At 41.6% G+C, this 17,091-nt stretch overlaps 1 protein-coding gene across 1 annotated transcript in view; it reads left to right on the top strand.

Moving 5' to 3' along the window:
- The window catches only part of LOC122103592 (leucine-rich repeat-containing protein 37A2-like), a 59,123-nt gene extending 42,573 nt beyond the window's left edge, over positions 1-16,550 (top strand). Inside the window, 7 exon segments of the mRNA XM_042674201.1 lie at positions 1,601-1,693; positions 2,862-2,933; positions 5,799-5,870; positions 8,391-8,465; positions 14,004-14,050; positions 15,423-15,693; positions 15,799-16,550. The gene's annotated coding sequence lies outside the window, so the exon portion shown is untranslated.
- Positions 16,551-17,091: the final 541 nt, after the last annotated feature.

The following is a 17,091-nucleotide window of genomic DNA, read 5'->3' as shown; positions in this document are numbered from 1 at the left end:
TAGCTAAGACTAAGGTGTATCAGTAGCTCCTAGTAAACATGTGCTTTTGCCAAGCAACGGTGGCTCACACCTGGAATTTAGCTACCGAACAGGTTCAGATCTGAGGATCATGATTCAAAGCCAGTCTCAGTTGGAAGGGTTGTGAGGCTCTTATTTCAAATTAACCACCAACAAGCCAGAAGTGATAGAAGACTATCCTTAAGCAAGAAAAGCTTAGAGACAGGACCCAGGCCCTAAGTCAAAGGCCAAACAGAATCAGAAAAAATTTATTTTTCAACCCGTATTAGCCTTAGTTTTTTTTATTTTCTATTTTCTGTTGTTGTGGTTAACAATGGGGAGTGAACTCAGGGCCTGGTCCCTATTCCCGAGCTATTTTGCTCAAGGCTGGTGCACTAATACTTTGAACCAAAGTGCCACTTCTGGTTTTCTGGTGGTTAATTGGAGATGAGTCTTACAGAGTTTCCTTCCCAGGCTGGCACTGAATGGTGATCCTCAGGCCTCACTCCCCTGGATAGCTAGGATTACAGGCATGAGCCTCCAGTGTCTGCTCACATGTGTTTTCATATGTACATTCCAGCTTCAAAAAAAAAATCACAGAAGCTGGTTTTGTAGTACACATGCTTAATAGACACAATGGATGGGGGGGAGAAGAGACAGAAGGAGACAGAGAGAGAGAGAGAGAGAGAGAGAGAGAGAGAGAGAGAGAGAGAGAGAGAGAGAGAGAGAGAGAAAGAAGAGGGGAGAGAGAGAGGAGAGCCTAGAGTTCAATGCCAGTCTTGTCTTTACCAGCTCTTGTCTCAAAAACCAAGGGCTGATGACCAAGCTTAGTAACAGAACCTTGTATACACAAGATTCTGTGTTCAATCCCTAGTGTGTGCCTGTGTGCATGGGCATGCACACACACATACACAATTTATAGATATATAGAGAATAAAATCTAAAAGCATACAGTTCTTCCCTATCCTGTTTATTACTCCATCTTACATGCCATACTTCCAATAAGATTTAACCTCTTACCATTTTCACATACATCCTTCTTTCTGATGTCTGTCTTTGGCATTTTTTTTCCTGATGAGGTAATAAAACTTAACTCTTGTCTCAATGAATCATGCTTTTCCCTGTATGAAACATGGCTCTGAGCTCTTCCCTCATCAACATACTAACTCCTCTAATTTCTATTATTCCTTACCTTTCCAAGATATACTTCCTTCTAAGGCTTCATCCTTCTTAATGGCATTTAAGCACAGCTTTGGTACTACCTGACAGAGGTTTTTATTGCTGTTTTCCAACAATATACATCTGTCCCTTTTTCTGTTACCATTTTCTTATTGATTTAGAAGTCAGTTTAAACACAAATGATTCAGGAAAATTACATCCAGGGTAATTGGAACTAGACATGCACGAGATTGATTGGACAGGAAATTAAGCTTCTGTTGAGGAGCCTCTTCTTTCCTGCCAGTGGACCCATTTTTTTTTCTTTGGTGTGCAAATCATAGCTTCAGAAAGTAGAAAAAGTTGGGGGTTTTTCCCTGCATTTGATTATGCCTCATGAGTTTGCAATGACTTTTTCTTTCTCTAATCTTTTCCTACTTATTTCTAGATATAAACTGTTTCTCCATAGAAATTTCCAAGGAAACGGTAGTTCTTATACTGAAGAAAATATATGGGCATCGTACCATTGGACTGAGAAACTGTGAGTATATATACAGTATATATATACAGTAGTATATATATATACTACTGTAAGACCTTCCTTGGTCCAGAATCTTGAAGAAAGTACCTCTGAGAAAAGCCATACCCCTCCATATCCTAATTGACCTTTCCTGACTGAAATTCTGCAATTATTTGAACATCAAGCTTATGGGTACTCGGGGTATTGTTAAGGGGCAGAATGCTTGTCTTGCATGCAGGATGAGGCCTTTCAACCATGATGCAAAATAAAGTTTCATGGACCCATTTTGAACTAAGTATGCGGCAAGTTGAAATCATTCTCTATTGTACAAGGGATGGATGCTTACATTCTTAGTGGATAAAACTGATGTTAATAACAGAATGAAAACTATACCTGAAACGAGTATAGTAGAAAGATGTTTTCCCAGGCAATTGTGTACTATTTTACTATATTTGCATATGTATTTACTGTACTTTTTACATATAGTAGAAAGGTTTGTGGTATCATGTTCTTACTGGGATTTTACATTTTATACAAATGGTAACATAAGGGGCTGGGATGGTGGCTTGGTGGTAGAGCACTTGTCTTGCATGCTCGAGGCCCTGGGTTAGACTCCTCAGCACCACATAAGAAAAAAGATGGAAGTGGCACTGTGGCTCAAGTGGTACAGTGATAGCCTTGAGCTGAAGAGCTGAGGGTCAGCGCCTAGGCCCAGAGTTCAGGCCCCACGACCAGACCCCCCCCCCAAAATGGTAACATACTGTAAGTTGATTTTTTCATTTCATAACATAAGCTTTGAATCTTAACTTTACATAGATGATTAACCTATTTCTTTAATTATTGGCAAAACATTCCATAGTTTGGGTGCCTTGTGCTGTATTTCCTATTTCCCATAATATTTAGAGAATTCCCAGTTAGCTTGTTGCATTCAAGGCTACAATGAACACCCCCATACATACTTCCTTGTGAACCTAGACAAATCATTCAGCAGAATAATCTAGGAACAGGATTTTATTATGAACACTGTGGTACACATGAAATGTTAATTGTCTTCAAAAAAGTTGTGGCACCATATTCTCTAGACAACAGAAAATGACAGCCTTTCTTTTCCCATAATGTATTTCTCTATTCAATATATTTCCCAATGCTTGATGAATTTATGTCCAGAAATAACCTTATTATCTTCCAGAATTCTCAGTGAAAATCGCCTCACTGAATTACATAAGGATTCATTTGAAGGACTCCTATCTCTTGAATATTTGTAAGTTAGTAAGTTTATTTGTAATTATATATAAATTATTCAGATCAATTACTGAAATCCCTTCCAGCAATCAATTCTGCAACTATGTAAGAATGTGTCTATCTCACCTCATCTCTAGCAATAAGTACTTACTATTCATTATCAGATTAATTATACAGATAACATATAGATAAGGAAAAAACTGTCCTTACTGAGAAAAAAATGTTACTAAGACCTCAGCAATTCTTTTTTTTTTTTTTTTGGGTCCGGTCATGGGGCCTGAACTCTGGGCCTGGGCACTGTCCCTCAGCTCTTCAGCTCAAGGCTAGCGCTCTACCACTTGAGCCACAGCGCCACTTCCGGCTTTTTTTCGTTTTGCTTATGTGGTGCTGAGGAATTGAACCCAGGGCCTCATGCATGCAAGGCAAGAGCTTCTACCACTGAGCCACCTTCCCAGCCCACCTCAGCAATTCTTGATATTCATAAAAATGTTTTCTTTTTTTTTTTTTTGGTCTGTCATGGGGCTTGAACTCTGGGCCTAGGCGCTGTCCCTCAGCTCTTCAGCTCAAGGCGAGCGCTCTACCACTTGAGCTACAGCACCACTTCCGGGTGTGTATCGGTACCACATTTTCTTGACCCTGCTCATCGGTTGAAGGGCATCTGTGCTGTTTCCATAACTTGGCTATTGTGAATAGTACAATTGTCTTTACCATATGCTGACATGTGATGTTTTGGGTAGATGCCCAAAAGTGATATCATTTGTTTTTTTTTTTTTCAAATGAGGGAACAAAATAAGTTACACAAGGCTAGGAGACTCATATGTCTAGTCACACAAGCACCAGGTTCTGTGTCTTCACTTCTGGTCTTTGGCCAGGAAAACGGAAAACATCACCTAAATAACCTTGAAATTAGCTCTGTCATGGGAATCAATGGCTGCTCTCATGAATTTGAGATAAACATTCATTGCTTCTCCACTGCAGTGACTGCCTTTCTGCTCACATGTCAGTGAGGCAGAGCTGCAAAGAACAAGACTGATCACCAAGTCCTCCTTGGAAGTAAGAGTGGCTGATTTCTCAGTGTCAGTTTCTTCTAATGGTGATACAGGGCACTTCTCTTAGTCAGTCAGAATGTTATTTTTCAACTATGTACCTCTGAAGTTCTCAATTATGTGGGGCAATTAGGAACCTCTGAAGTATAGGCAAAAGCTATACATTCAAAAAGAAAATACATTGCTCTAGACTGATTCTATGCATTTTCTTTCCTGACTACCTTCAACAAAAAATATGGGTTTTTATTTCCTTTCAGTTAAAAAATGGTATGCTGTTTGCCAGATGATGTGACATACAGCTGTAATCCAGCACTCAAGAGGTGTGGGCAGGGGACCTATAGTCCAAGGCCACTCTGGGCTACATGTCAAAATTCTACCTCAAAAAGAAAAAGACTGTGTGGTTCAAAATGTTCAAAAGAAATTATGAATCAAGGTGAAATTCTCCTCTAAACTTGTCTCCGTGAAAGGATACTTGTGGATCAAGAAATTCAGGTTTCTAGAAGGTATTTGGTGTTGGTGGAGGATTGAGATGTGGCTGGAATCTAAGATTTGGTTGCCTGTGCTGGCTTGAATCTCAATCCTCAGATATCAGCCTGAGTAGCTAGGACTACAGGTGTGAGCCACCAGTGTCTGCTTTGAATGGCTTATTTTAAAACATCTTTTTAGCCAGAAGCTGATAGCACATACCTTGTAATCCTAGCTACTCCGGAGGCTGAGACTAAGGATTACAGTTCAAAGCCAGCCAGGGCAAGAAAGTCCATGAGACATGAGACCCTCACCTCCAGTTAACCACCAGAAAACTGGAAGTGATAGTGCTGGAGCAAAAGATCTCAGGCACAGATCCCAGGCCCTGAGTTTAAGCCCAAATAGACAGACAGACAGACAGACAGACAGACAGACAGACACACACACACACACACACACACACACACACACACACACACACACACACACACACACACACACGGCACACACCCCAGGCACAGATCCCAGGCCCTGAGTTTAAGCCCAAATAGACACACACACACACACACACACACACACACACACACACACACACACACACACACACACACACACACACACACACACACACACACACACACACACACACACACACACACACACACACACACACCCCTCAGGCACAGATCCCAGGCCCTGAGTTTAAGCCCAAATAGACACACACTCACACAACACACCTCAGGCACAGATCCCAGGCCCTGAGTTTAAGCCCAAATAGACACACACACACACACACACACACACACACACACACACACACACACACACACACACACACACACACACACCCTCAGGCACAGATCCCAGGCCCTGAGTTTAAGCCCAAATAGACACACACTCACACAACACACCTCAGGCACAGATCCCAGGCCCTGAGTTTAAGCCCAAATAGACACACACACACACACACACACACACACACACCTCCTTTTAATCACTTCATTGGTTCTCACTGTGCTCACTCCATGATTTTAGAAGCTGTTGGACTTTACAAAGTAGAGAATCTATTCCTCATTGAGGCAAAACACTTTCCCATGCTAGCTGGTCATGAGCACTAAGAGACAATAGAGTCCTGGCTTAGTCTCCATTATCCAAAGCCTTTTCTAGACGTTTCTATACCCTTTCTCTTCTCTAAACTAGAATTCTGGGCAGTTTCCAAACATAGTGTGCTTTATGAATTTTAAGTATGACAAAGTAAAGGCAGTGATTTTTTTAAATCTACAAGTGTCGACCAAAGAAATGAATACAAACTTTTCATGGAGAATGATACACATTGAAAATGTTGATAATTTCAATTCAATTGCATTTTTCAGAGTTCTCAATCATAATCCTCGAACAACTGTTGAAGTTTCCTATCTGTTTAAATTGCCTGCATTAAAATATCTGTAAGTATTTCAAAAATCTTACAAATCTTGAGATCATTTCTGTTTGTTATTCTTGATTAGTTTCTTCAAAGGTTAAATAGTTTTCCGTGAGCCTAAGAAAGTCATTTTTATTTTCTTTTCTGGTGCTGGTTCTAGGGCTTGAACTCAGGGCTGTCCCAGAGCTGCTTTTGCTCAAGGCTACCACTCTACAATGTGATCCACAGCTCTACTTCCAGATTTTTATTGTTATTGTTAATGTTATTATTTTGTAGTTTAGTGAAGATAATAGTCTCACACAATTTCCTGCCCAGGCTGGCTTCCAACCCTGATTCTCAGATCTCAGCTTCTGAGTAACTCAGATTATGGGCATGGGCCACCAGCACTCCGCTTGAGAGTCATACTTTTAGTTAATAGGGAATTGAATGAAATGCTCTTGGTAAAGGAAAGAACTAAGAAAGTATTTATAAAGGACAGAACAGCCCGAAGGATGAACACTTGTAGCACCATCACTTTTCCCAGAAGACAAAGAGGAATAAATGGTACATTGTTTTATGAAAAGAAACAAAAGTAAAGGGATAGTGAATGTATTTTGAGAATGCCTAACATAATGGTAAGAAAAAAAAAGATAATTGATTCTAAAACACAGCAAGATCCTTAATTTGATGATGTAAAAAAGAATAACCTAAGTCTTTTCAATGAGAAAGAACACTGTCAATTATTTTCAGTGACACTCGAGCTGACTTATGCTCTTGAAGGATTTTTTTTTCTTACTTTCAAGTATTTTACCTGTGAGTGAAAACTGATCAGTGTCCATATTGTTCATTGCAAAGATACACAGTATGCATCAATACACTGCTGGTCAGTGAGTTAATGTATGTACACCTCAAGTTCTCCTGCGTGCTTTTTCTTCTAGAAAGCTACTACTTACCAAAAAGAAACTTCAGCAATACAGGAAAAACTATTTTCCCAATAAATTTACAAAAACCTAAGATTCCCAATGAAATCAAGATTACCTTCCCACTACCACCACCTCAATATAATCACATGCTTATTGGAACACTAATATTCACACCCTAAGAATACATTTACTTTCAACAATGAGGGTGATTCTTTAAAAACAAACTTTAGTGTGGTAAATGTAACATGGATTTCTGTAGTAAGTGTGTGCAGTAGGCAGCTGATACTGGATTTAATATTATTTTAAATGTGTTTTCTTAGCAGTAAATGTAAGTCTACACATTCACAAGTCTACACATTCACAGAATAAATACTATGATTATGCACAATATGTTATGACAAACTAGCTTCAAAAAAACAAAAGCTTCAACATCTTAATAAAAATTCTAATCAGAATAAAATGTGACTCTAAAACAGTCAAAACAATAGCACATTTAGAATCTCCCAACCAAAACCAGTATCACCACTGAAATGAATAATTTCCAATATGTTCATATTTTAATTCACATTTAAAAAAATATGTTCCACAATGTTGTGAACCGTGAGGGATCTTTTTCTTTTTTTAAAGAATGTATATTCTGTTGTTGTTAAGTAAATTTTTATTTGTTTTTTTTTGGGGGGGGCGGGGACCGGTCGTGGGGCCTGAACTCTGGGCCTGGGCCCTGTCCCTCAGCTCTTCAGCTCAAGGCTAGCACTCTACCACTTGAGCCACAGTGCCACTTCCGGGTTTTTTTTCTTATGTGCTGCTGAGGAATCGAACCCAGGGCCTCGAGCATGCAAGGCAAGTGCTCTACCACTGAGCCAACTTCCCAGCCCCATGAGGGATCTTTTTTAAGAACACTTTTTTTTTTAAGTGGATTAAGTGATTACATAAATTTCACACTATTGTGGGATAGTGATACTTAGCTAAAGTCAGAAACACATTTTAACCTTCACAATGCAAATTGTCATTATCATGGTCTATAAAGCTTATTAAAGCTACGGACTTGGACAATACAACTATTTCATTCCAAATCAGGTTGATATGTACATTTTTTTCTCTTGCTTATTGTAAGCTGTTCCCTCTTTCTCTATTATTCCCTCCCTCCCATCTCTGCCCTTGAGTTGCTTAGTTCACTTTCTTCAATGTGTCCCATGCAGCTGATGGGGGCGGGGGTGAGGGGTGGAGGGAGCGCTGCTGTATTTTTTCACCCATTTCCCTCTGATTCTGTGCCCTCCTCCTAGCTTCTCTCAGATGTGCACATGTATATATCATATGTGTGGTCCAGAACACAGAGTCATCTAAAAATGATGGGACAGATTAAGAAGAGGTCCTTTGTTTCTTGGGTCCTGTTTACTTTTTCATATCTGATTGTGTTTTGAATTTAACATCTGCATATCAGGGAGACTCTCCAATTTTGGCTTATCATGATTGTTCTATTCCATCCATCTCCCTGCGAATGCCATTATTTTGTTCTTTCTAATGGCTCTGTGATATTCCTTTGTATATAGGTACCACAATTTTATCTGTAGTGGGACATCTGCTTTGTAAGAACACAATCTTTGAGTTGGGGTGTATCATGAATGTCTGGCTTTCTCCTTCAGAGATATGGGATCAACACAAGTGCAACTTATGACAGTTGAGAATGTCCTCATGTTGACCCTCTCGTTGGAAAAACTGTAAGTTAACTGTTTTTAGATTTGTATCACTTTTTCAGGTTTGTTTTATTACTTTCTGAGGTCAGGTTTATTGCAGTGACATTTTCATGCACTTAACTTTACACTTTTTTAAGTATACAGTTTGATGAGTTTGCATAGCTGTAACCACTACCGCATTCCCATCACCCACAAAAGGCCATCAGGCCCTTTGCAGTCAATCCACTCCTCCACCTCCTACCCCTGGAAACCTGCACTCTTACTTCTGGCCCTACAGGTCTATCTTTTCTAGACCATCCTATAAATGAATCATAGAATGTATAGCTTTTTGGGTTTTGCTTCTGTCACATCACAATACCTATAGCTTGTCCTACTGGCAGTGGATGCGAATTGCTCCTTATCTCCCTCGATCCTCCTATTTCCATTTTCCTCTGCCAAAATTGCATAGCCAAGTGACCCAGAAATCCCTAAATTCAGACTACTGTGTTCTCTAATCTCTGAGCCAAAGGGCTCACTCCTCAAATCTACCTTGTCAGATAGGCTATTTGCTAGGCATCAATATAAACTGATACTCTATAGTCTAAGCTATTTACCAGAGGACCCTAGATCCTTTGTTTTCAGGAATGGCCTTGGAGAATGAAGTTTCTGCCAACAGTTAAATCCTGAGCTCAAACTCTTCCTCTCTGTTCACCTCTGAGAGTAGTCTGTGACCTGGGCACAGACTGGGTATTCCAGCCTTCTCAAATCCTTAACTTCCAGGCCCACTTTTGTGATCTGTTTGCCAGTAGTCAGTATAAAATGATGGCTCAGCAATCACGGCTCTCTACCAGCAGAGGCTAGAGCATGTATTTTCTGAAATGGCCCTTTAGCAATGAAGTTGTTCTTCCTGGGCAGAAGGCCAATTCTTCCTTCTCTATGGCTATGTGTTGTGGCTGCCAGCCTAGTGGACACTGGCTAGGGATCACAGAACACACTGATAACTTATGGGTTTCTCCTTTTCCAAGCCTGACTGCAGGCTGTTTGAACATAGCTAATATAATCTAACTGGTCCCAAGTAAGAAGCCAACTCACAAGATGGAGTGTTGTCAGTGTTCCCAAGATATGGGGAGCAAAAGACTCTTGTCTAATACTGTCCTGTCATGATTATTGCTGGCAGTCACAAAATGACTTCTTTACATGCCAGTCCTGGGGCTTGAACTCAGGGCCTGGGTACTGTGCCTGAGCTTTTATACTCATGACTAGTGCTCTAGCTCTACCACTTGAACCACAGCTCCTGGTGTTTTGGTACTTAATTGGAAATAAGAGTGTCATGAACTTTCCTGCCCAGCATGACTTCCAACCATGAGTCTCAGGTCTCATCCTTCAGAGTAGCTAGGATTATAGGGGTAAGCTACTGGTGCCCAGCTAATTTTCTTTTTTTTTTTTTTTTTGGGTCCGGTCATGGGGCCTGAACTCTGGGCCTGGGCACTGTTCCTCAGCTCTTCAGCTCAAGGCGAGTGCTCTACCACATGAGCCACAGCACTACTTCCGGCCTTTTTTTTTTTTTTTCCTGCTTATGTGGTGCTGAGGAATCGAACCCAGGGCTTCATGTATGCAAGGCAAGCACTCTACCACTGAGCCACCTTCCCAGCCCCCCAGCTAATTTTCTAATTGTATCATTCCTCCTCATTGACCATCTTGCATTACTACATTACAGGAGAGCTCCCTATCTTTTTAAGTATTTAAGTATCACAATGGAATAGTGGATTCTTCACATTATTTGAACCCTATTATTTTTTTCCAGTTTTTTATTGTTCTTGTAGAATTGATACACAAAGGGGTACAGTTACATGAATCAGGAATGAGTCATGAGTACAATTCTTTTTGAGCATGTCTGTAGTTCAGTCACTCTCTCCGGGCCTATTATCAATTGTTTGTATATGCACTGCAAGGACTAAAGCTAGTCTCTCAAATGTGGCAGGCAAGGACTGTATTATTGAGCTGCATACCTAGCTTTCTTTATTCTTTGTGTGTGTGTGTGTGTGTGTGTGTGTGTGTGTGTGTTGGCATGTGTATGAGCCCCAATCTTGCTTGGGTCTTTAACTCACTGGAGAGGCAGAGTCTAGAGCCTTTTTTCTTTTTTCTTTTTTTTTTTTTTTGGGGGGGGGGGTCCGGTCATGGGGCCTGAACTCTGGGCCTAGGCGCTGTCCTTCAGCTCTTCAGCTCAAGGCTAGCGCTCTACCACTTGAGCCACAGCACCACTTCCGGCTTTTTTCTTTTTGCTTATGTGGTGCTGAGGAATCGAACCCAGGGCCTCCTGCATGCAAGGCAAGCGCTCTACCACTGAGCCACCTTCCCAGCCCATCAAAGTTGATGCTCTACTACTTGAGGCACAGCTCCACTTCTACATTTTTTAGTGTGTAGAGATAAGAGACTTACAGACTTTCCTATCCAGACTGGCTTCGAACCTTGATGCTGAGTTCTCAGCCTCCTAAGTATCTTGGATTATAGGCATGAGCCACAAGCCTCCTGCCTTTTCACTCTTGTATATGCTCAGATTGTCTCTAGCCAATATGATCCTTTTCTAAGCACATAATATGGAGGATCTAAGCTGTTTTGATGCCCTGTGTAATTTCTAATATTTACCACTTGGAACAGAAATTGAAGCAGGGCCCAGGCACCAGGGCTCATGTCTGTAATTCTATCTTCTCAGGAGGATAAGATCTGAGGCTCTCAGATCAAGGCCAACGCAGACAGGAGAGTCTTTGAGACTCTTATCTCCATTTAACCACCAGGAAACTGGAAACGGCGTTGTGGCTCTAAATAGTAGAGCACTAGCCTTGAGCTGAAGCTCTCAGGGACACCTCTGAGGACCAGAGTTCAAGGCCTATAACCAAGGCAAGAAAGAAAGGAAAGAAAAGAAAGAAAGAAAGAGAAGGAAAAAAGGAAGGAAGGAAGGAAGGAAAGAGAGAAAGAGAAGGAAGAAAAAATTGAGGCAGGGAATTCTGAGTTTGGGAGCTTTGCAAACTCTTCTTAGAAGTCTTCTTCCTTCCTGTGCACTCACCACCCAGAGGCCTTTGAATTGATAGGAAATGCTTCTGAGATAAACTACAAATCTAGGCCTCTTCATTCTTATCTGTTACCTCAGTTTGAGTCAGAACCACATCACTCCTATGCTTAACCTTCTACTGCGCCCCTCAGTCTTCCTTCCTGTTTTCAAATATTAAAGAGCAGAAGTTTACTAAAGGGTTCCTCTTCAACTGTTCAGGCCATGTTCCTCAACAGCTCTTTTCTGTACAACTGAAAAGAGTTATTGGGTGAGCAAATGCAGCAGTTGTACACATTAGCCATTATGTTGGAAATGAACTATACTACAGGTGGATAGAGGCAAAGGGAAGAACTGGAAGAGAGTGAGGGAAAGGTCGATACTGCCCAATAAGAATGTACTCATTTCTGAGTTATGTAATTGTAATGGAAGGACATGCCTCTCCCCTCATGGCCCAATCATTTTATGTATCTGAAGATGGAATATGAAGGATTGACCTCAACCCTATTGTTCCAGGCACAATCAGACACAGGCAAAACCCCTGGTATGCACAGACCTGCTTGATGTGCAGAGAGGGCAATCCACCTAAGCTCAGCTGTAAATATTCCATTGTGGGCCCACCCGAAAAGCACCCAACTCCCTAGTCCTAATGGATTTTTCATTAACCTCTGACTCCTTGCTCAGGCCCCTACAAACCTGATGTCAATTTACCCCCCACACAACCTCCAATCCCACGAGAAGGTCTGTGACCATTGCTGACAATAAACAGTCCTCGCCTGTTGGCGACTGAGTCCAGCCTATGCCTTATACCTTCTCCTCCATTTCCTAACAGTAACCTCTCTATACACCACTTTTATAATAACAATATAAAAGCCTAAATGCAAAAGTTACTCCTATCTCCAATAAACCACTAGAAAACCGGAAGTGGTGCTGTAGCTCAAGTGGTAGAGTACTCGCCTTAAACTGAAGAGCTGAGGGACAGCGCCCAGGCCCAGAGTTCAAGCCCCACGACCGACCAAAAAAAAAAAATGGTTCATTCATTTTCCATGGGTCTAAAATACCATACTGAACTCTTCCCTTGATCCTACTGTCTTTCCTGCACCAAAACCCCTGCCAGCTATTAATAACTGTTAGTCCTAGTAGCTTCATAATGCTTCTTTTGTGTAAAGTTTGTCTGGGAATGTGGCTTAGTGGTAGACTGCTGGCTTAGCATGCATGAAGCTGAGTTTGATTCCTCAGTACCACATAAACAGAAAAAGCCAAAAGTGGCACTATGGCTCAAGTTATAGAGTGCTAGCCTTGAGCCGAAAAAGCTCTGGGACAGTGCTCAGGCCCTCGGTTCACAACCCCAGGACTGGCAAATAAATAAGTAAATAAATATTTCAAAGGTAAGATAATCAATCTTCTGCTCTTAGATCTTCTTTTCCAAATACCAGATCACTCTTCTTACATACTTTCTTTTCCAAAAGAGAACCTCTTAAAAGTTGTGCGATTTGTGGGGGGGGGGGGGGGGGGGGAGTCAGTTGTGGCCTGGGCGCTGTCCCTGAGCTCTACTACTTGAGCCACAGTGATACTTCTGGTTTTCTGGTGGTTAATTGGAAAAAAAGTCTCATGGACTTTCCTGCCTAGGCTGGCTTTGAAATGCGATCCTTAGATCTTTGCCTCCTGAGCAACTAGGATTATAGGCTTGAGCCACTGGCATCTGGCACTCTCCTAAATGTTTTTTATGTTAATGGAGTTTGAACTTAGAGCTTTAGATTTGCTAGGCATCCCCCTACTACTTCATCCATGTCCCCAGTCTTTTGCTTATGCTTTTCAGCTAGAATCTGTCCTAGGGCCACAGTCCTCTGATTTCTACCTCACAAATAAGTTTTTGGGTTTTTTCTTTTTGTCAGCTGTGGGGCTTGAACTTATGTTTTGGGTGCCATCCTTGAGCTCTCTTGCTCAACATTAGCATTCTACCACTTTGAGCTACTGGTGGTTAATTTTCTGCCCACGCTGGCTTTGAATCATGGTGCTCAGATCCCAACCTCCCAAGTAGCTAGGATTATACATGTAAAACATGGTGCCTGGCTCTCTTAGGCTTTTTGGTTATCCATCACTTCATATACAAAGAAAAATAGTTCCTTCCTTTCCAACATTTATGCTCCATTTATGTCTTTTTACATTGATTGGGACCTCTTCAATAGGTGTGCCTCATTCATGATAGTAATACTTGTAATAAAGACAGTAATCTTGTCTTTGATTTGATAACAATAGTGTTGTTTTGGTCTTCAGTAAAGATTGTGACCAGTGAAGGACATTTTCTTTACTGTGTTAGGAGATACCACGGGGAATTTTCTGTTGGATATTATCTAAAATACTGAATAGCATATGTTGTTCTAGCTTTAGACAAGACCCTCAGCCAAGTACTGTGGCATAGAACACAATTATAGGATAAAATTCTTGGAGTCTCCTGGGCAGAGAAGAGATAAATAAAGGAAGGAACAAGTACTAATACTGGTGGAAAATCATGATTGTGTTTTATTCCCAAACAGATTTATTCCCACAGAGCATCAGCAACAGGAAGTAAAGAGTTCTCAAGGTAAATGGGAGTCTGTAAATCTTCCAGTGAAGATCTGAGAACTGGAGGGGCCCTAGAACTCATCTGTTTCTATCCCCTAGCCTTACAGTGGGGAGGGGCACTACCCAAGGTAGAGAGAACTCTTCCTTCCCAGAGGTCTTACCTGGCTCCAGCAAAAGAAGTTCCTCAGCAGTGGCAGAGGTAGCCAGTACTGGCATGGATAGTTCTCTGTCACCAGTCCTTCAGTGAATGAGGGTGGGAGACTGAGAGGTTTCAGCTGTGTCTGCTCCTGCTAGTGGTGGGCCTCCGGAGACAGTGTAAGAAATCCGTGGGGTGTTGGGGTATAGGCGTAGTGGAAGGGGGGATGTAGGGGTCCTTCCTGTCAGTGATAAGAAAACTCCTCATCCTGCTGGGTACCTTCTCATCCCCACTCTCGCTCACATCTTTTAGGTAAGAGAGACCTCAGATGCTAATTTATCATTGCTTTTGTAATAAAGAAAAGAGAAGAGAAAGGGGAAATGTCTTGCAGCAGGGTCACACTGCTCAGGAGGTTTAGGAGAAAAAGGTTCTTTTCCCTTATTACATGGGGACACATTTAACCAGGACACACATGCAATGCAGACATCCACAGTCTCAAGAACCACAAACTGATTTTTCCTGTTCGGCTTACATTCAGAAATGATAGCTTGCCTTTAAGTGCTAGTCCTGTCCTTTAAATTGATTTCAGCTGGGAAGGGAGGTGAAGGGTAAACAAAGGAGGAGGCTGCAATGCTTGGTAAGAAATGTATGCATTATCTTGCCCATGTAATTGTAACCCCTCTGTACAGTATGTTCACAAATAAAATAAAATTAAAAAAAAATTGATTTCATAAGTCATTCATCATGACAGACTTTCAGAGATGAAAATGTCTAAACTACACAACTTTAGAAGTTGCTATGATTCAACTTATGTAAAAAACAGCTAAGATAAAACAGCTAAGAGAACAGAGGGGTATCTCCTTCTCCCCAACAACTGACACATGGGAGACTTAGTCCAAAGAGGACTGAAGTGAAAGGCTCTACAGAGATCAAATGCTTCTGCCCAGAATGGTTGAGCAGTTGTTTATGTGCAGGGATTTTTGGCAGAGAGCATAAGTGGGGCTGGCAGTCCACCTATGCTGCAGGCCAAGGTCTCCCTAGAAGCATTGTAGAGACCTTTGGGACAGACCTGGGGAGATCCTGCAACCTCTGCCTGCATGCATGGAATTGTTTTCAATCCCCATGCTAGGATAGCCTTTGCTCATTGTGATTATGAACCAAAGTATGGGGGTTTCTGTCAGTAAGATCTGAGATGTACACTGTGAGAGACATGGAAAATGGCAGGAGTCATTGTCTGCTTCCTCTTCCCCCCAAGGAGCTTTTTTGGATTTCTGCGAAGGAAATGCTCATCAGAAACTACAAGTCAGGCAAGTTAAGGACTTAGTTCTGTGGCCAGAAAAGGGAAGCGAATGTAGAATTAATATTTCTCCTTGTCTCTCCTAGGAGGGCTTCTCCTTATGGCAACCAGTTTGGCTGAGGGATATGTACAGACCTCTCAATGCCACACGCAAGAAAAACATGGCCAACAAGCTACATGACAGGGACTCTTCCGATGAGGAAGAGAGTTTGCATAAGAAGAGAAAAGGGTAAATGGTTGGGGGCAATTCAACATTCCTAGCTAACAGGGGGAGACAAGGAAAAGTCTAGTTGCTTCCTTCAAAACTGAAAGCCTGGCATTGTTCCTTTCACAGGGATCCCAGTGACATCATCATAGAGATTCCACCATTATCATCACCACCACCAGCCTCATCACCACCTCCTCCTCCTCCTCCACCTGCTGAAAGTGAGACCACCGGCGATCCTGGGTGTTGCGGTGCTATGCGTGCCTCATAAGTCTGAGACTTTTACACTTGGACTCTCGCATTGTTTATTCCACACCTAATTTCTAACATATGCTAACATTTTGGCATACTGTTGCCTCAGATTAAATTGTATACAATTCATAACCATTTCCATGGGTGGTACTTACATATATGTGTGCAATAACAGGGGCACAGGCAGGAGCGGCAGGACTGTGGCTAGGGCTGTGTCATGGCAGTCATGCTTGCAGAAGGTATAGGTGGCTTCCAAAGAGGACATCCTGCCTGCATTCTCTCAGTGTAATCAACTTCTGGGGAACAAGAGAATATATCCTGAACATGTAAGTTTGGGGTTTTGTTCAAAATCTCAAAATCTGCCTATTTTCTGGGAAGTTTCTGGGAAGTGATAGAAGTCAAATATGGCTAAGGAAATTAAATGAAAAGGAGAGCTATAGATTCTTCTGGAAGTTCTAAAGATACTAAAAGTGGGACTGGAGGAGGTGAGAAAGGGGCCACATTACTTATCACTATAAATAGATGCACATTCGGGCCTGAGACTTGGCTTCAAAGCAAAACCTTTGCTTTGGGGGCAGCTGCCTGGCACTAATGGGAAATATCCAGACCAGGCTTATGGGTTCCTCAAGTCTCTTCTTTTTTTTTTTTTTTTTCATTTTTAAAAAACAATTATTTATTTGATGAGAATTTTTTTTTTACTCCTCATAGTTCCTGCTTTCTTCTTTTTTTTTTTTTTTAATTTTATTTTATTTTATTTGAGAACATACTGTACAGAGGGGTTACAATTACATGGGCAGGATAATGCATACATTTCTTACCAAGCATTGCAGCCTCCTCCTTTGTTTACCCTTCACCTCCCTTCCCAGCCTCCCCCCTCCCTCCCACCCAATCATACCCCCCCACCCCCCCCCCACCGACATTGTAAAGCTGGTTTTGACATGACATTTTGTACTTCTCATTGTTGCAACAGGTCCACCTGAATCCTTAAACGACTTGTTTGTCCCCATCTCCTCCACATGTTATACTGACATCAAATATAGTGAAAGCGGGGGTTACACTGTGGGGGAGGGACATACAAAGCAACAAAGAAATAATCTTATAAATGCGTTAGAAACACATGCATGAAAGAAACAAAAACATTAAAATACATATTTGAGGTTTTGTTTTCCT

Source organism: Dipodomys spectabilis, unplaced genomic scaffold (assembly GCF_019054845.1).
Source record: "Dipodomys spectabilis isolate Male_0828 unplaced genomic scaffold, ASM1905484v1 ptg000018l, whole genome shotgun sequence".
Classification (NCBI taxonomy): Eukaryota; Metazoa; Chordata; class Mammalia; order Rodentia; family Heteromyidae; genus Dipodomys; species Dipodomys spectabilis.
This window is presented reverse-complemented; position numbering and strand designations above follow the sequence as displayed.